The sequence below is a fragment of the Armigeres subalbatus genome, chromosome 3 (genome assembly GCF_024139115.2).
Source record: "Armigeres subalbatus isolate Guangzhou_Male chromosome 3, GZ_Asu_2, whole genome shotgun sequence".
In the NCBI taxonomy this organism is placed as follows: Eukaryota; Metazoa; Arthropoda; class Insecta; order Diptera; family Culicidae; genus Armigeres; species Armigeres subalbatus.
In genome coordinates, this window is record NC_085141.1 from 336,631,838 (window position 1) to 336,647,321 (window position 15,484).

Consider the following 15,484-nt stretch of genomic DNA (forward strand, 5'->3'; position numbering starts at 1 on the left):
CTATAAAAAATCTTAAACAGCCCTGTTGTCAAGATGGCCAACACGAAAAACGGGAATGCCGTGCGTACTATACAGCAAGTGAGGAGAATAAAACTTTTTTTCATCAGCACTAGCATTAGTTTATACGACATAAAGGTTCGCGGTACTTACCAATTTACCGACTATCGCCATTGTCGGAGTCCTTCATTTCCATAAATAACAACACTCACTTTTTCAACACTTATAATTTTGTTTATTTTCTAAATATTTTTATCTTTTCTTTTTTTTTTCATTTCTGTCATGTTTTCACATGAACCCACTCTCACCTAGGGATCCTATAATGAGAGATATGCAAATACTTTTCCAGACGATTTAGCAACGCTGTTACTTTTGTTAGCAAACGCTTCCAGCACTTGCCGCAGCGCAAAGTGTTGAAGCTTGTATATGACTTTACATTTGATAACAATTTGGATTATGTTTGTCTGTCCACTAACAGTGTTTAAATAGGCTTTATCACTAAAATAAAAGTGCAATACAAACAGGCGAAACACAATACAAAAACTATATTACTTCTATTCGCGAAAGTAAAACAAAATATTTATTCGATGAAACTTTTCTTAAAATCTATCTCAATACCTCTCAACCTCGTCTCAATCTGCAACAATAACAATGTTCATTTGGCTCACGTTTTGACAGTTCTCAATGCTCGATTGGCTTACAATGGCCGCTTTCGCATATCTCTCATTATAGGATCCCTACTCTCACCAACATCCATTTTCAAACTGACTTTTTCCAACGCAATCAAGCTGACACTCTGTAACGATTCATTTTCATTCTCTCTTTCTTTCGCATTCCTTCTCAATCTCTCCAAACGTCTAATTTCGTCATCATTATTTTTCAAGGCATTATGATGACTACACTGTTATAAATATTTGAACAAATTGAGAGTAATTTATGAGTACTGTTCATGTTACTAAATAATACAATATTGCGTAATTGTTATTTAATCCAACTCAATCCTACAGTAATCAGCAAAAAATATGTCGGTATCTGAATCCATTTCACCATCAGAGAAACTTGAAGACAACACACAATTAAAATAATCCATTTTTACGTGCAAGACAGCAACAAAATTGATAAATTCAACAAATGAAACAAAAACGATTAAAAGTCAAATACCCATCCGCACCCTTCCGTGTCTTTCATGTTTTCATTTTCCTTTAGCGTAAACATAAACACCTGTTTGACAGTTTGTGTTCGAATGTATTGGTGAACCTAGGTTCGATCTCGATAAATCGGCAGAGCGTTCGTTTTGGGTCGGATCTGGTGCGGATCGCGATCCAACCTGAACGAATAACCGAACGTTTTGACAGCTGTTAGAGCGGATCCGGGGCAGAACTAGGTTCGACCCAGCAATAACCGAAAACGACATCAGGTTGGACGTACCCGACGAATTCAAGTCCAAAACAAAAGCCCTGTCAAATAGGTTTCATAAGATTTTGCTTCGTGCTCAATATTTGTGGTCAACTTACTCCTAGTGGAGGCTCTTTTGGGTGGCAATCGTTCGTCCTACCGTCGATGGCGATCTGCTTGACCTGGACAACAATCTGGAGGAGCAATTCGCTTTTCCGTTGAGCTGCGACCTTTGCTTGAAGGTACCGTCGTTCCCTCTTATGCGTGTCGCCTGCACTTCGAGATGACTGATTAGAGGACTATATTTGTCTTTTTATGCCACTACTAACCTTGACTCGTTCAAATCGTCTCTGCCGATCACGTTCCGCGTGGCTGTGGGATCGTTGAGGGGTTCGGTCCGTGCTGTTGCCAATCCTTTCAGTCTTCTATCCTATCCGAGCTTCTTTGCTTATGGTGAGGGAATTGTCACCGCTTGCCTAAATTTTGAGACTCATAATGGAATGTTCCTTGCCAACTGAATGGGAACTAACCTCGAAATGTGTTGCCGCCTTCCCTTGGCGTGTTCCGCCAACAACCGTTTGAGAAAACGGGTTTTCTGTCTTTGACGAATTACTGCCCACGGCGGTATCGATGTCGGCGATTTATCTGTTGTGGAGCGCCTCGCTCTGTGGTTCCGGTTACGTTTGTTCCTTCCGAACACCGGAACGTCTGCACTAGCCGTTCTTGTTCCTTCCTTGTGTCACGAGCAGCACTCCCCAGATGCCGCGGACATGGCAGACACCACAACTCTGTCTCCTCTACTTCGTTTGTGACAGCCAGCGGCTCTCAGTGTGTCGCGAACGGAAGCGACGAATTATTGTTGTGTTGGTTGCGAGTGACAAGATAATTTCCTATTCCCCTCTTGTTTGCAAGACAGACTTCCCTTGCAGCACGATGTTTTAATCGCAAAGTGTTCACTTGCTCCAGGGTTTGTTTATTTTTATTTTCTTGAGTTTGCACACATAACAAAATACAATTAAAAAAGCTTCAAAATACGAACGTAACAGATCTTTCGCTAGTTCTTCTGCTACTTCTTTGGGATCATCCGTGAACCCGTCCGATCGCTGGAGGACTACCGGACGCTGTCGCCGATTACCACGTAGAGTGTTCACGGTCCGCCACAATTCAGTCGACGTGCTGCTGGGTGATATTCTCGCCACGAACTTTTCCCACGATTGCTGCTTTGCCTGAGTGATCGCTTTTCGTGCTGCTGCCCTTGCTTCTTGAAATCTCGCCAGTGCTTCGGGTGATCCGGGTCGGATGACTGGAGTCGTCGAAGGGAGCGAAGACACTTTCTTCTCCATCGGATTGCCGTTTTCGCTTCGGGGCACCACCACGGAGCCGCTTTTGGTCCAATTTTGCCGCTGGTCCGAGGTATAGATTTTATTGCTGCCGCTATAATCTTCTCAGTAAAGCTGCTTACATCCCATTCGACATCTGGCCGGATTGTTTCTGCCGTGAGCTGTTCGTACAACGGCCAGTCAGCATGGTCGTAGAGCCACTTCTGCCGCGCTGTCCGTTGATTCAACCATCCCTGGATGGAAACCGTGATCGGGAAGTGGTCGCTATTGTAAGTGTCCGTTAACGTACGCCGAGTGAACTTACGAGCCAGGCTTTCGGAGCAGATGGTCAAGTCGATGGCCGAAGTATTTCCCGTAGCCGGGTCGATACGAGTATGCGAGTGATCGTTTAGAATTACCAACTGTTTATTCAAAGTCGTTTCGGCGATGAAACGACCAAGCGGGTTCGAATGGTTTGAGCCCCACGCGAGATGATGCGCGTTGAAATCTCCGAGAAGCAGCACTGGACCTTCTAGTTGCTCTAACAACTCACCCATTGCGACCTGACATTGAACAGAGCTCGGCGGAATGTACACAGAAACTACGGTTACCTGGATCGGTGCGTGAATGCGAGCAGCAATAAGATGCAGTGGGGTGTCGATCTGTACACGCTCAAATGGTATGCCTTCCCTTATAGCAAGGCCAACCCCGTGTTGCCAATAGTGCACGCTTTTTGATTCTAGGAGTAAGGTATAGTTCCTGCCGACGAAATCTGGTGGGACAACGGTTTGGTTCACTTTGGTCTCCTGGAGTGCCACGACGCAAGGTTCCAGATCGGCGATGAGGAGCTTCAGCTCACTAATGTTGGCCCTCAGACCACGCAGGTTCCACTGTAGAGCGAAAACGCCGCCAGAGCGACTATCCGTGATGGAGCATGTGACAGATGACGATGTGGATACTCTTCGCGTTGGTTGATCAATTCGACGATCCGATGAAGGGACATCTTCAGGAACCGCAGCTTGGAAGTGACCTGGAATGTTGGACGAGACAGTATCTGCCTGTGGTTGGAATAAGCGAGTACTGACCTGTGGGACGTCTTGCCCCACAGTGCCAGCCGTTGCCGAAACTACTATACGATTATTTCCAGATCTACCGGCAACAGCCGGCACTGGGGAAATACTTTGTGTAGTTCTGTGGACATCGTCGTTGCTGGTAACGCTTCTATCGGGTGTAAAAGCTGGGTAGATTATACTTGCTTGTGAATGGCGGTGGCCAGTGAAACGAAGGGCTACCTCTTCTCTCTGCCGTCTATTTCGAGTTTCCGTTATCGTGGTGTATTCAGTATTTTGATCGGTTACGGAGGCGAATTCGTCATCAACGGGTTGGGGTAAGACGTCCCGGATGACTCCTTCGACCTGCCATACTTGCGTCGGAAGAGGTACTACACTTTCCCTACTTCCGAACCGATTGAGCTCATTGTCCGTGTTCGTGCCTTGGTCTTCATTGTGATTCATGCGCTGCTGGGGAGTGGAGTTATCGAAAACCATGTTGACTAGGGCATGTCTTCGGTATCTCCGATTTCTCGCTGGAAAAAATCCATTTGCGTGAGGTCGTGGGTAACAGCGGTTTTTTCGGTGGCGGTCTATGGTCTGGTGAGGTTGCCGGTTTGGTGTGATTGCTTTTCTGAAGTCGTCCGCGCTTACTTCCTTGAACGGCTGGGGAGTTGTTCCTCGATCGAGTGGTGACGCCTATCGTCATGTGGACTGGTCGTTGTTCATGGCTGTGGTGCGGCTTTTCGTTGCTGATGGTTTCGTAGTCTTGATTCTGTTTTACTTTGCCGATTTGCTGCCTGATTTTTATTTGGTTAACAATTGCCGTCATTTGCTCGATACGGATGTCCGTTTACTTTCTTCATGCAGTCGGGCGATTTCTTTATCTTTTTTCATCATGGCCATATCCAGTTCCTTCAGCTTTCTCTCGATCACGGTCTGCTGTGCTGCTGCTTGAGCGTAACTATTTCCTATTTGCTGTTCAGCACGTTTTCTGGCCTCTGGAAAACTCAAATTGTTACGCACTTTGATTTTGATTACCTCTACTTCTTTTTTATAAACCGGTCACTGGCGATTAGTGGTTGCCCTTGCTGTTCTGACAGAACGATGCCTTATCGCATTCTTCTCCGTGAAAATTATCGGAACAGTTAAAGCAGCGTTGCAGTCCAGGGCATCGTATACGTGCGTAGCTGAAACACCCATAATATAGCATGGGATTCGGAAAGTACGGACGGGTGGGAACACGTAGCAGGCCGACTTTGATGAATTCTGGGAACGTGGTCTTACAGAATGTAAGGATCAACGCAGGCGTATTTACCTTTTTACCGCCCTCATTCCTGGTGATGCGTTGTACACGGATAACATTTTCGTTGATTACCCAGACAACCAGAATGCATGCATAATAGAATTGTTTTTTTGTTATGCGATGCCTATGCACACAATTTTCATCGCATACCAGTCGCGAAAACGCTTTTTACGTACAAAAGTGGAGGCGATATATGTGTATTTTTTACGCGACGTTGCACGGCAGTATATGCGATGTGTACGATTTTTATGCGAGTTCGTTCGTTATACATTGCGATGTAGTTTGTGATAACAAACTCTGTTTGACAGATAATCCGATTTTATTTGAGTTTGTTTGCATGAATATGCGATGACAACAAATGAAACTGGAATTAAGTCGTAAAAAAGCCTACTATGCGGGAAAATTCATAAATAAACTGATGAGCTTCGCACCTCAATGCGATTTTGATGAAATTTTGATCGGTCAACGATTTTATTCGTACATTCTTATGCGATGCGTGGTTGTCTGAGTAGTTCTGTTAGGATATCCTTTTCTTCCATGTAAATCAGCTCAAAGCAGGAGATGACGCATCTGCTAGTGTTCAGATTTGGATGGGGAATGACTTCAACGTCGGTTCCGTCGATGAGCGATTTCAGTTTGAGTAGTTTGGTAACTTGGGCTGGATCCCGAACACACAAAGTGTATTTTGTGCCTTGTGCTTCGGTTTTAGCACTTTCGATGGCTCCACCGGCACATGCTTCAACCGTTTTTCCAATGATAAAAGGATTGATCGGCAGTGTGGCACCATCTTTTGCGGTTAGCTGAAGGAACGTTAACTCACCAAACTTGTTTGTTGGATCCATATAATTTGGTAGTCTACGTCCAACAGACCATCCGGGGTCGCCGCTACTAGCGGCCGCCATGTTGAATTAGGTTGATTGTACCACTATGGCAACGGTCACCCGTTACCTACCCCAAATGGACTAACGAAGAATACACCCAACTTTCTATGTCCCTTTAACCTCAAATTTATGTAATTCTTGGTATTTCACGCCCCACTGTAGGCACACAATTACGGTGGGCACTGTAAGATTCCCAGTATACACTTTCGGACACTTTTCAATATTTAATTTTTCCTTCGAGATTTCGAAACTTTTCGACACTTTTTATTTCTACCAAAAATCTTCCTCTGGGTGTACCGCTACCCACACCATCGACAACTGAATGAAAACAGCCGGACGATGGCTGTTTGTTTTGGTTGTCTCCAGCACGTGTTGAATACACTTTTCACTTCGCTTATGGCCCGTTTACATATTCGCTAGTTCTAGCGGACAATGCACTGTCCGACAATACTAGCGCGATATTAGCATAATGTAAACAGGAATTGTCATCGCTAATAAGCGTTTACATTATGCTAATTTCGCGCTAGTATTGTCGGACAGTGCATTGTCCGCTAGAACTAGCGAATATGTAAACGGGCCATTATCCGTTTTTTCGTCGATTCACAGCTAGTCTTCACTGTTGCGATTTTGTAGCACTGTATACACTTGTTCGTGAACGTTTGAAACGCGGCGGCCGCGAATTACAGGGGGAAATACCTGTCGTATTCCGAGAGCGCGCACTATGCCACCGCACGAGACGGTGTGTCGATCACGATGGTCACGGGGTAAGAGGAACAGAATACGTGACATAATTTTGTACGCCGAATTAAGGAGGTTATTCCTCGGTAATTGGCGCACTCCAGTCTGTGCCCTTTCTTAAAGAGAGGGCAAATGAGGCCGTCCAACCAGCCAGCAGGCATTTCCTCGTCTTCTTATATTTTTGACATAATATGGTTGTTGCGAATGCAACGAGAGGAAAACGCGGTTCCGTAATTTTAATCATTGTTTATTGTCGCAGCGATAAGCGCAGCGATTAAAATTTTCCTATAAACGAACAATTGTTAAGTTTGTTACAATAAGCTTAGTATTAATGCACTTACGTTTGTAAGCTTTCCTAATTCCGTTGGGAATGGATCTACAGGTTTCAATAGTGAAAATAAGCAGCCAAAATACTACTATTTACGAGCTACTATTAAAGCCGTTGCATGTACCTGAAAATCTATACCAATTATTAGCTGTAACTACAATATACGCAATCTCAAACTTTACTTCTAATCACGCAAATTTATAAATAAGTAACTATTCGGGAACAGAAAGCACATAAGTATAATGCCGAGAGCTAATTATATCCAATTACATACTCTATAATAGAACCTCTATGGAATATAGCTACAACAGTATTTCAATCAAAATAGCTAGTCATCGTTTGACAGCCACTCTTTCTGATCGACGTTTATATGACATTTGTGACGAGTATCGCAGTCAACTTCACTATAACAAAGCAAAGTTTCAATGTAGGTGCCGCGTACCAGTTAGGGTGTACGCAACAATGGTGCAGAACTTCATAAAGCTGCTCACTGCTCTTTAACAGTTTTTTAACCTCATCTAGTGTAGGTGACTCCACAGCTTGTCCATCGTCGCTAATATTTATTCTGTTCACCGATGCACCGTCACTTCCTCTATTAAACAAAGTCTCGAAGTGTTACTTCCACCTGGCAGCCACTTTGGTTTTATCTGTCAGCAAATTCCCTTGTTGATCGTTGTACATGATGGGAGATGGCGCTGTCTTTCTCCTTTTTTCTTTCTGCGGTGTGTTCGTTTTTCGGCTGCTCTTGCTTCCTTGTACCGATCTCTATTCGATCGGGTACCCGACACGTACCTGGCAACGTTCTTCCCAAGATTTTTTTATGTACAGGTTATCCGACTTGTCAATATCCCCAACTCAGCCATCTTGGATTTTTGTATGGAATTTATGCTCGTTTGTTTACGTTTTGCACTGAAAATGTGTGTTTCCCCCCCGCGCTGGTTATTCCCATCTACTGACGAAGTCGGATAACCTGTACATAAAAAAATCTTGGTTCTTCTCGTCTGTCACTCTCTGACACTCCACATCGAACCAACCCGCCTCTGTGCAGTGCCTACCACTTCTCGTGCTGTTGTGCTCATCGCTCCATGGATCGACTCACATAGATCAGAAAAATATATTAAGCTCTTTTAGTGGAATGTATTAAACCGTCTAAGACGAATTAAGTACTGTCCATTTAATTCCACCAGTTTTTTCACATAAATCGTTGATGTTGTCGCTAACGTTGATTGCACTTATCCGTTCGTCGAGCTTCTGGCGATACTCAGCCGATACTCCTTTCGCCGACAATCGCTAGATATTGTAACGCATCGTACGCTGTGATCTTTCGTTCGATACATTTGACAACCGTGATCGAATTTCACTGACAACGAGATAGTGATCAGAGTCAATGTTCGGAACTCTGAATGTCCGCACATCGATAACATCCGAGAAATGGCGCTCATCCACCAGAACATGGTCTATCTGGTTGCAAATTTCACCATTTGGGTGTCTCCAGGTGTGCTTTCGGATGTTCTTTCGTGCAAAGTAGGTGCTACTGATGGCCATCCCTTTGGCAGCAGTAAAATTTACTAGCCGTTGGCCGTTGTCATTGGTAGCGGAGTGAAGGCTCTCCCTACCGATTATGGGACGGAAAAAGTCCTCTCTACCGACCTGAGCTTTAGCGTCTTCGATAACAATTTTGACGTCATGCTTTGGGCACTCTCCATAGGATTTATCAACACATTCATAAAACGTGTCCTTCACGTCGTCGGATTTATCTTTTGTCGGTGCGTAAACGTTGATTAGGCTGTAATTTAAGAATTTTCCCCGTTTCCTCAACACACAGATCCGTTCGCTCATGGGTTTCCACCGCATCACTCGCTTCATCTGCTTGCCCACCACTACGAAACCAACTCCATCCATGCTCTGCTTTTTCACCGCCGCTGTGATAGATGTTATACTTGAATGCAGTGTTGGTCGTGGGTTCCACGGCTCGGAATTCACGTTCTCCGGATCTGAGCCATCGGACTTCTTGAATAGCTGCCACGTTCACTCCAACCTTCTGGAGTTCGTGAGCCAGAAGGCTCACTCGTCCAGATTCATTTAGGGTCCTGACATTCCAGGTACTGAGTTTCCAATCATAGTCCTTATTTCGATGCCGGGTCGGTTTCCAAAAACAACGTCTCGTATTCTGTTCAACAGATTGAGACCGCTTGAAGAGTCCTTCGTCGGCGAATACCAAGCAGGTTTTCGTAAGGGCCGATCAACGACGGATCAAATGTTTACCCTGAAACAAATCCTTGATAAATTCCGGGAGTACAGCTTGCAGACACATCATCTGTTTATTGATTTCAAGGCGGCGCACGATTCAGTGAAACGGAATAAATTATGGCAAATTATGCTTGAACATGGTTTTACGGCGGAATTAATACGGCTGATTCGTATAACGATGGATGGATCGAAATCAAGTGTAAGGGTTGCGGATGAAATATCGACGTCATTTGTTACCTTAGACGGATTAAAGCAGGGTGATGCACTCTCGAATCTACTGTTCAATATAGCGCTCGAGGAAGCGATTAGGAGAGCTGGTGTGCAAAGAAGCGGTACCATTATTACAAGATCGCATATACTCCTTTGATTTGCGGATGATGTCGATATTATTTGTGCCTTTTAAGAGGGAGACAGCTAGGATTGGACTCACGGTCAATACCAGCAAAACGAAGTATATGGTCGCTGGAAATCAACGTGGGTTCATTAGTGGTGGTGGTAGCGAAATGGTGCTGGATGGTGAAAAATTTGAAGTGGTAGAAGAATTTGTGTATCTTGGAACATTAGTGACGTGTGAAAATGATGTTACCTGTGAGGTGCAAATAGGGCTTATTACGGACTTCGTAATCAGCTTAAGTCCCGTAGTCTGCAAACGAAAACAAAACTCGCGCTGTATACCACTCTGATTCCTCCGGTGGCTTTATACGGCCATGAGACATGGACGTTAAAGAAGGCTGATTGGAGAGCTTTCGGGGTGTTTGAGCGTAAGGTGCTGCGGACAATACTCGGCGGTAAACAGGAGAACGGTATCTGACGGCGTCGCATGAATCACGAGTTATACCAGGTGTATAAAGGGCTGGATATTATTAAGCTTATACAACACGGCAGACTACGGTGGGCTGGTCATGTTGTTCGTATGCCGGAAGAACGTCAAGCGAAGATAATATTTAGTAGAGAACCCGGAAGAGGCTGCAGGCTTCGTGGAAGGCCGCGTACACGATGGCTTTTTGCAGTTGAAGAGGACCTGAGGGCGCTCAATGTTCAGGGCGACTAGAAGTGATTGGCACAGGATCGAGTCCAGTGGAGAAGGATATTCCATTCGGCGTAGGTTCATCGAAGAGCTGTAGCCCATCAAGTATCAAGTAAGTATCAAGTACATATACGATATGTATGTAGCATATCGCGAGAAACTTTTTTCGCCAGCTGTCATGATAGAGAACTGATTCGGGATGCTATACCCCATGATAATTTTTTTTTAGAAAGCTCCAAATGCGGGGAGGACTGGCTCTGATGATGCATTTCAACTTGTTCTACACACCTGTGCAGTAACCAACACGAAAGGAGCGAAAACAAAGCGAGAATCACCATTTTTCTGTGGCGGCTGCCTATCCGATACTGTTTTTTCGCACTTGTATACTGCCGGTAGTATAACGTATAACGGCAGTATACAAGTTTGATAAGTTTGTTATCATGGCTTGTAATGATTCGGAACAGTTTTGACGTAGAATTACGTCTTTCCGGAACATAGGGGGGTCATTCTGCAGTTTCAAATCTGAGACCGTCACGAAAAGTGGTCAGGAAGTATGGGCTAATAACTCAGCCGTCTTTCAACCGATTTTAAAGATTTTGGTGTTAATCGATCGATGAACTCTTTAAGATTTTGCTCAACTATCGAAAAAATGCATTCAAGGTGCTAAACTATTGAAAAATTGAATTTTACTAGGCACTGAAAAATCGGCAAACCAACCAATCGCGTATGTGCATCGCAAGCACAGACATCAAAATCGTGCAACTCGACTCCAACCCTCAGTTCAATTAAATTTTCTCGGAGAGCGGGCACAACGATGACGCCCGTAGCAGCAGTCTCAGCAGAAAGCGGAACATCGAGAGGCCATCGCCAAAAACAACAATCTTCGGACTATCGTTTAGTTATACTGTTAGCGGTGCATTGTGGAAAAAAATCGGTTCTTCTCAGGACTAAAATTTTATGAGAAGAAAGAGTTTATTGCAAAAATGGCATCGATTACGGTCCTCGGATACCAGTGGCGCCACTGAAAATGTTTTCTTAATAATGGCTATTTAGCAGAAAAGTGAAGTTTTTACTCAAGGTACGGACTATCGTTTGTTTGCTATAGACCTATGCAGAAGTCCATCAAATTCACTCACCCGATGGATGTTGACATTTGAGCGAGTCGTCCACTCGAACAAAAGTCCATTTTGCGTTCATTATGCGACCCGCTCAAACGTCATAATTTCTTGGGGGAGTTCATTTTGCGTTAGTCTATAAATTATTAGAAAGGCGCACTGTGGATCAAAATCGATTCTTGTCAAATCCACCATTGTACATTAGAGAAGGTAGAGCCGAAATATTTTCTTTAAATGGCACATCATAACCGCTTGGTGACTGTAGAAAGTTGGAATAGATAGCAGTAAAAGTGCGGGAAGTAAACAATGATGACGTCTCACATCATTTAGTTAGCAGTCAAATGAGAGCCCATGCGCTCCTTGCATGGAGACGTTGCAAAACAATGTATTAGAATGGATGACATCTATCGTGTTCCATCAGTAGTGGAAATTCATTTCAAAATTTTGATTTCCGGCTTGCCTCCGGCCTCTCCTCTTTGAGTGGGACTGTGGCCCTGAAAAGGGCCGTTTCAAGTAAAGCTACTTCCTCGTTCATTCACTAGGAGCTTACTTACTTGGTGACGATTTTGGAACCCTCCGAAACGGCGGGCTTGGCCAGCTCGAAGATGTCGTTTACGAGACTGTTTATAATGCTCGACGCCTTCGATGAGACACCCTTGATGATGTTTCTCTGAGCCTTGCTGCCGCCGCTCGTAGCAATTATCGTTGCTGCCACCGCCCGTAGCAACCATCATTGCTGTTGCCTTCTCCGCAGCCTTTCCACCGCCGGTGATGTCTTGTTGGCGCTGCGATGCAATTGTCCTGCCGATTTTCCGAGAAAACCAGACTTCGGCTGGTCAGAATACGTTTGCATGGAGTCCGAGGCCCCGCCTCTTCGGGAGCCGTATCGTTGGTATCGGCTTGCTTGCTCCGCCTTTCTTTCGTTCGATGCCAGTGCTTTCGTACATAACCAGGGCCTCTTCTCCTCCTTCTTCTTCTTTTACTTCTTCAAAGTGCAAATTATAATCGCTTGCCATCGGCTTGCTTGCTCCGTCTTTCTTTTGTTCGATGCCAGTGCTTTCGTACATAACCAGGGACTCTTCTTCTTCTTTTACTTCTTCAAAGTGCAAATTATTATCGCTTGGCGTCGGCAGCAGCTCAAGCGCTCTTCGGAGGGGGAGGCTGCAAAAATTGATTCGCATGGATGGTGTCTATCGGCTGACATTGGGGTCAGTAACAATGAAATGAAATTTTCTCTAGATTCTGCTTCGGTTTTGTCGCTGCTTGTGATTGGGAAGGTGCATTACTGAAAACAAATGGGTTCTTTTCAGAATCATAATTTCACACGAGAGAAGATTGAGCCGAGACAAATATTTTTCAAAGTACAAATCATAAGCTGTGTTGATGCTTGAGATTGCATTGTGGCTTATTGTGGAAAACAAATTGGTTCTTATCATAACCATCATATTACATGGGAGAAGTTTGAGCTGAGACTGAGATAGTATGTTTTGATGTTTTGAATAAACATATCCTAAACACATGCTACTTGAATTTTATACTATTATGCTATTGTTGTTTATAGTACGCTTTGCCATAATTTTTCATTTAATCTTTTATGTTTTTACATGTCTTATTGTACTTGGTACAGTTATTTTAAATGCGAATGCATCTGTCAATTATGTATATCTGTCTGTCAATAAGGATTAATGTTCCCGTGTTACAATTTCTTCGAGTAGAATTCAACTTAATCCGTGCTGATACAGTTGTTAACTATGATCATGGTAAAAATGTTGTGATGCAGTCCGCAAGAGTAGATGTCGATGATGAGCGTGGTGACGTTGAAGAAAACGTGTCTGCTGTCGCTGATGATGGCGAACATATTTTCTTCACTTTTAACACAAGACAATCCCAATTTCGATCGGGCTGATCGGGAGTTCCAGAAACGATTCGTGGAAAACGATTTCGGTTGCGCATCTGATGTGTGTGCTAGAAAGTTTCCGTCCAATTTGCCTCCGCTGGACTCACTCACCACAAGACTGGTGTCTCCCAGGATCAATTTCATGCAGTTTTGTCGTTTGCGGCATACTGCAGGTTTGTGGAAAAGTTATTTTACTTAAACATTTATTACATCAAATAAATATATGATTTTCCTTATCTATTTTCATAACCATTTTTTTCAACATTTTCATTAATTTTCATTATGGTAACAGGTAGTTTGGCAATTATCGGCCAAATTATCAACATTCCAGTCGACGTGGTCCAGTTGGTAGGCAAACTTCCCCGCCAACTGGATGACGACTATGCTATCAACGTGTGCATCAAGAAACACTTCATACACAAATCAAGCTACTTGTCCGGCTACGTGAAGTAAGGTACCGTTAAAGCATGGCGTACCGCTATACAGGCGGAATGGAATTGCTTTCAATGAAGAAAACTTGGCTGCGATCGGACAAACAGAGCAGACGGATATTTCGGAGGACCGTAGGGCAGTATTCCTTAAAGTCGTCGACGAGATGAACAAGGTAGAAATCTAGACCAACATTTGAAAAGGGCGTAACGGCCAAAATTCATTCTTTCTGATTCTTCGTCCACATATATAGCTTTATATATAGACAAATAATCAGAAGGAATAAATTTTGGTTGTTACGCCCTTTTCAAATGTTGGTATAGAAATGATGATTGGACAACAACATACACTTATGTGGAATGAAGACAAGTGTCTGGAACTTGCACTGGCATAAAATCAGAAACCGCTTTCCATTCTCTATACGCGAGGAGAAGTGGATGAACGCTGTCATCAGAGGAAAAGTAGAATCACTGAAATTCAACACGGCAAGGTATAGCCAATGGAAAAGAAAATAATTTTAAAAATTTCAAACAGAGATTTATTTTGAAAATGATTTATTGGGCGGGATTAGAAATTCAATAAACATTAAAAGTAGTACCATCTCCGGAATCATTTCAAGAAGAAACTTCATTATCATTAACAATCAAATTAATATGTGTATAATGTAGAATCAAAATTCTAACCTCATGCTCTAAATTATTTGTAGATAAATATCATTTTTAAATTTTGAAAATAATTTTGGGAGCTGCATCCAATACCTCGCTGTGAATTTTTTTTTTCATGATTCTACTTTTTCTTTTGATGACAGAATTCATTCTTCTCCTAGCGTATGATGAGTTTGCTGAGGAGCTGTCTTTCCCCGATAAATATTTATATTTCAACAACAAGAAGGGTACTTTCGAAGAAATTTCTATTTTAAACATAAACAATAACTTTAGACTTTTGTTTACTTTTATTTCATAAACGACCATGACTTTCCTGTTGAGCCAGTCTTTATCCTTCGTCTTCATAAACTTTTTCGAAAAACACCATATCTTATGCAGTTCTTGGTTTGCTTCCTTCTTCTAATAATATTTTGAGTTTTTTTCATTTGATGAATGTATTTCAGTATGTATGCATGTATGTATGTATGCTGTAATGGGGTGTCTCTGCGTATGTTATCAGTGCTGTTAAAATTAACTTTCGTTATTCTGTTAAACCTACTTCCTCTAAGTTTTAATGTTACCTTTTGTTATATCGCCCGTTTTAGTCTTCATTCAATGGTTGTTCGTGAATCGATTTTGTTTTCTCTATCCTACCGCTTAATTTCCTCCACAAATTGTGACCACTTGTTCGGGGGTTATCCAGTCATGTTAAGCAATGTAATAATAGTTAATTGTAATTGTTTTCCAACGATCGACTACGTCGCACCACATTCCGTTGTAGCACATGCTTTCTACTGTTACCGTACGGTTGATAAAGTGTTGTTTTAATTCTTCATTAAAATGTGTACGTTATTGTTGCTTGGATATTAAATTCTTGCTCTCTACACCGAAACGCTGGGTGTGTAGGTTTGGGAGGTGTTTATTTGTTGGGTATGTGGCGAATTTGTTATTCTAGTGTGGGATTTTAGATTAGCGTGTGTATGATTGTGTGTACTGTTCAAATATTTTGTCTAATGCATTAAATGTGATTGTGTTATAGGTAATCGTAGTTACTTAGTTTGAATTACTATAAAATTGGTTTCATGATTAAGAATATTTCATTGGCAATG

At 42.9% G+C, this 15,484-nt stretch overlaps 2 long non-coding RNA genes across 2 annotated transcripts; both read right to left on the reverse strand.

The window, feature by feature from the left end:
* Nucleotides 1-1,018: 1,018 nt before the first annotated feature.
* LOC134221340 (uncharacterized) lies at nucleotides 1,019-2,307 on the reverse strand. Its single transcript, XR_009982331.1, has 4 exons — nucleotides 1,923-2,307; nucleotides 1,722-1,868; nucleotides 1,512-1,663; nucleotides 1,019-1,454 (listed from the first exon to the last, which is right to left on the reverse strand). It is a non-coding gene; the product is annotated as an uncharacterized LOC134221340 (long non-coding RNA).
* A 4,267-nt stretch (nucleotides 2,308-6,574) lies between these two features.
* LOC134221341 (uncharacterized) lies at nucleotides 6,575-7,590 on the reverse strand. The gene is made up of 3 exons (XR_009982332.1): nucleotides 7,196-7,590; nucleotides 7,027-7,137; nucleotides 6,575-6,970 (listed from the first exon to the last, which is right to left on the reverse strand). It is a non-coding gene; the product is annotated as an uncharacterized LOC134221341 (long non-coding RNA).
* Between the last annotated feature and the right edge of the window lie 7,894 nt (nucleotides 7,591-15,484).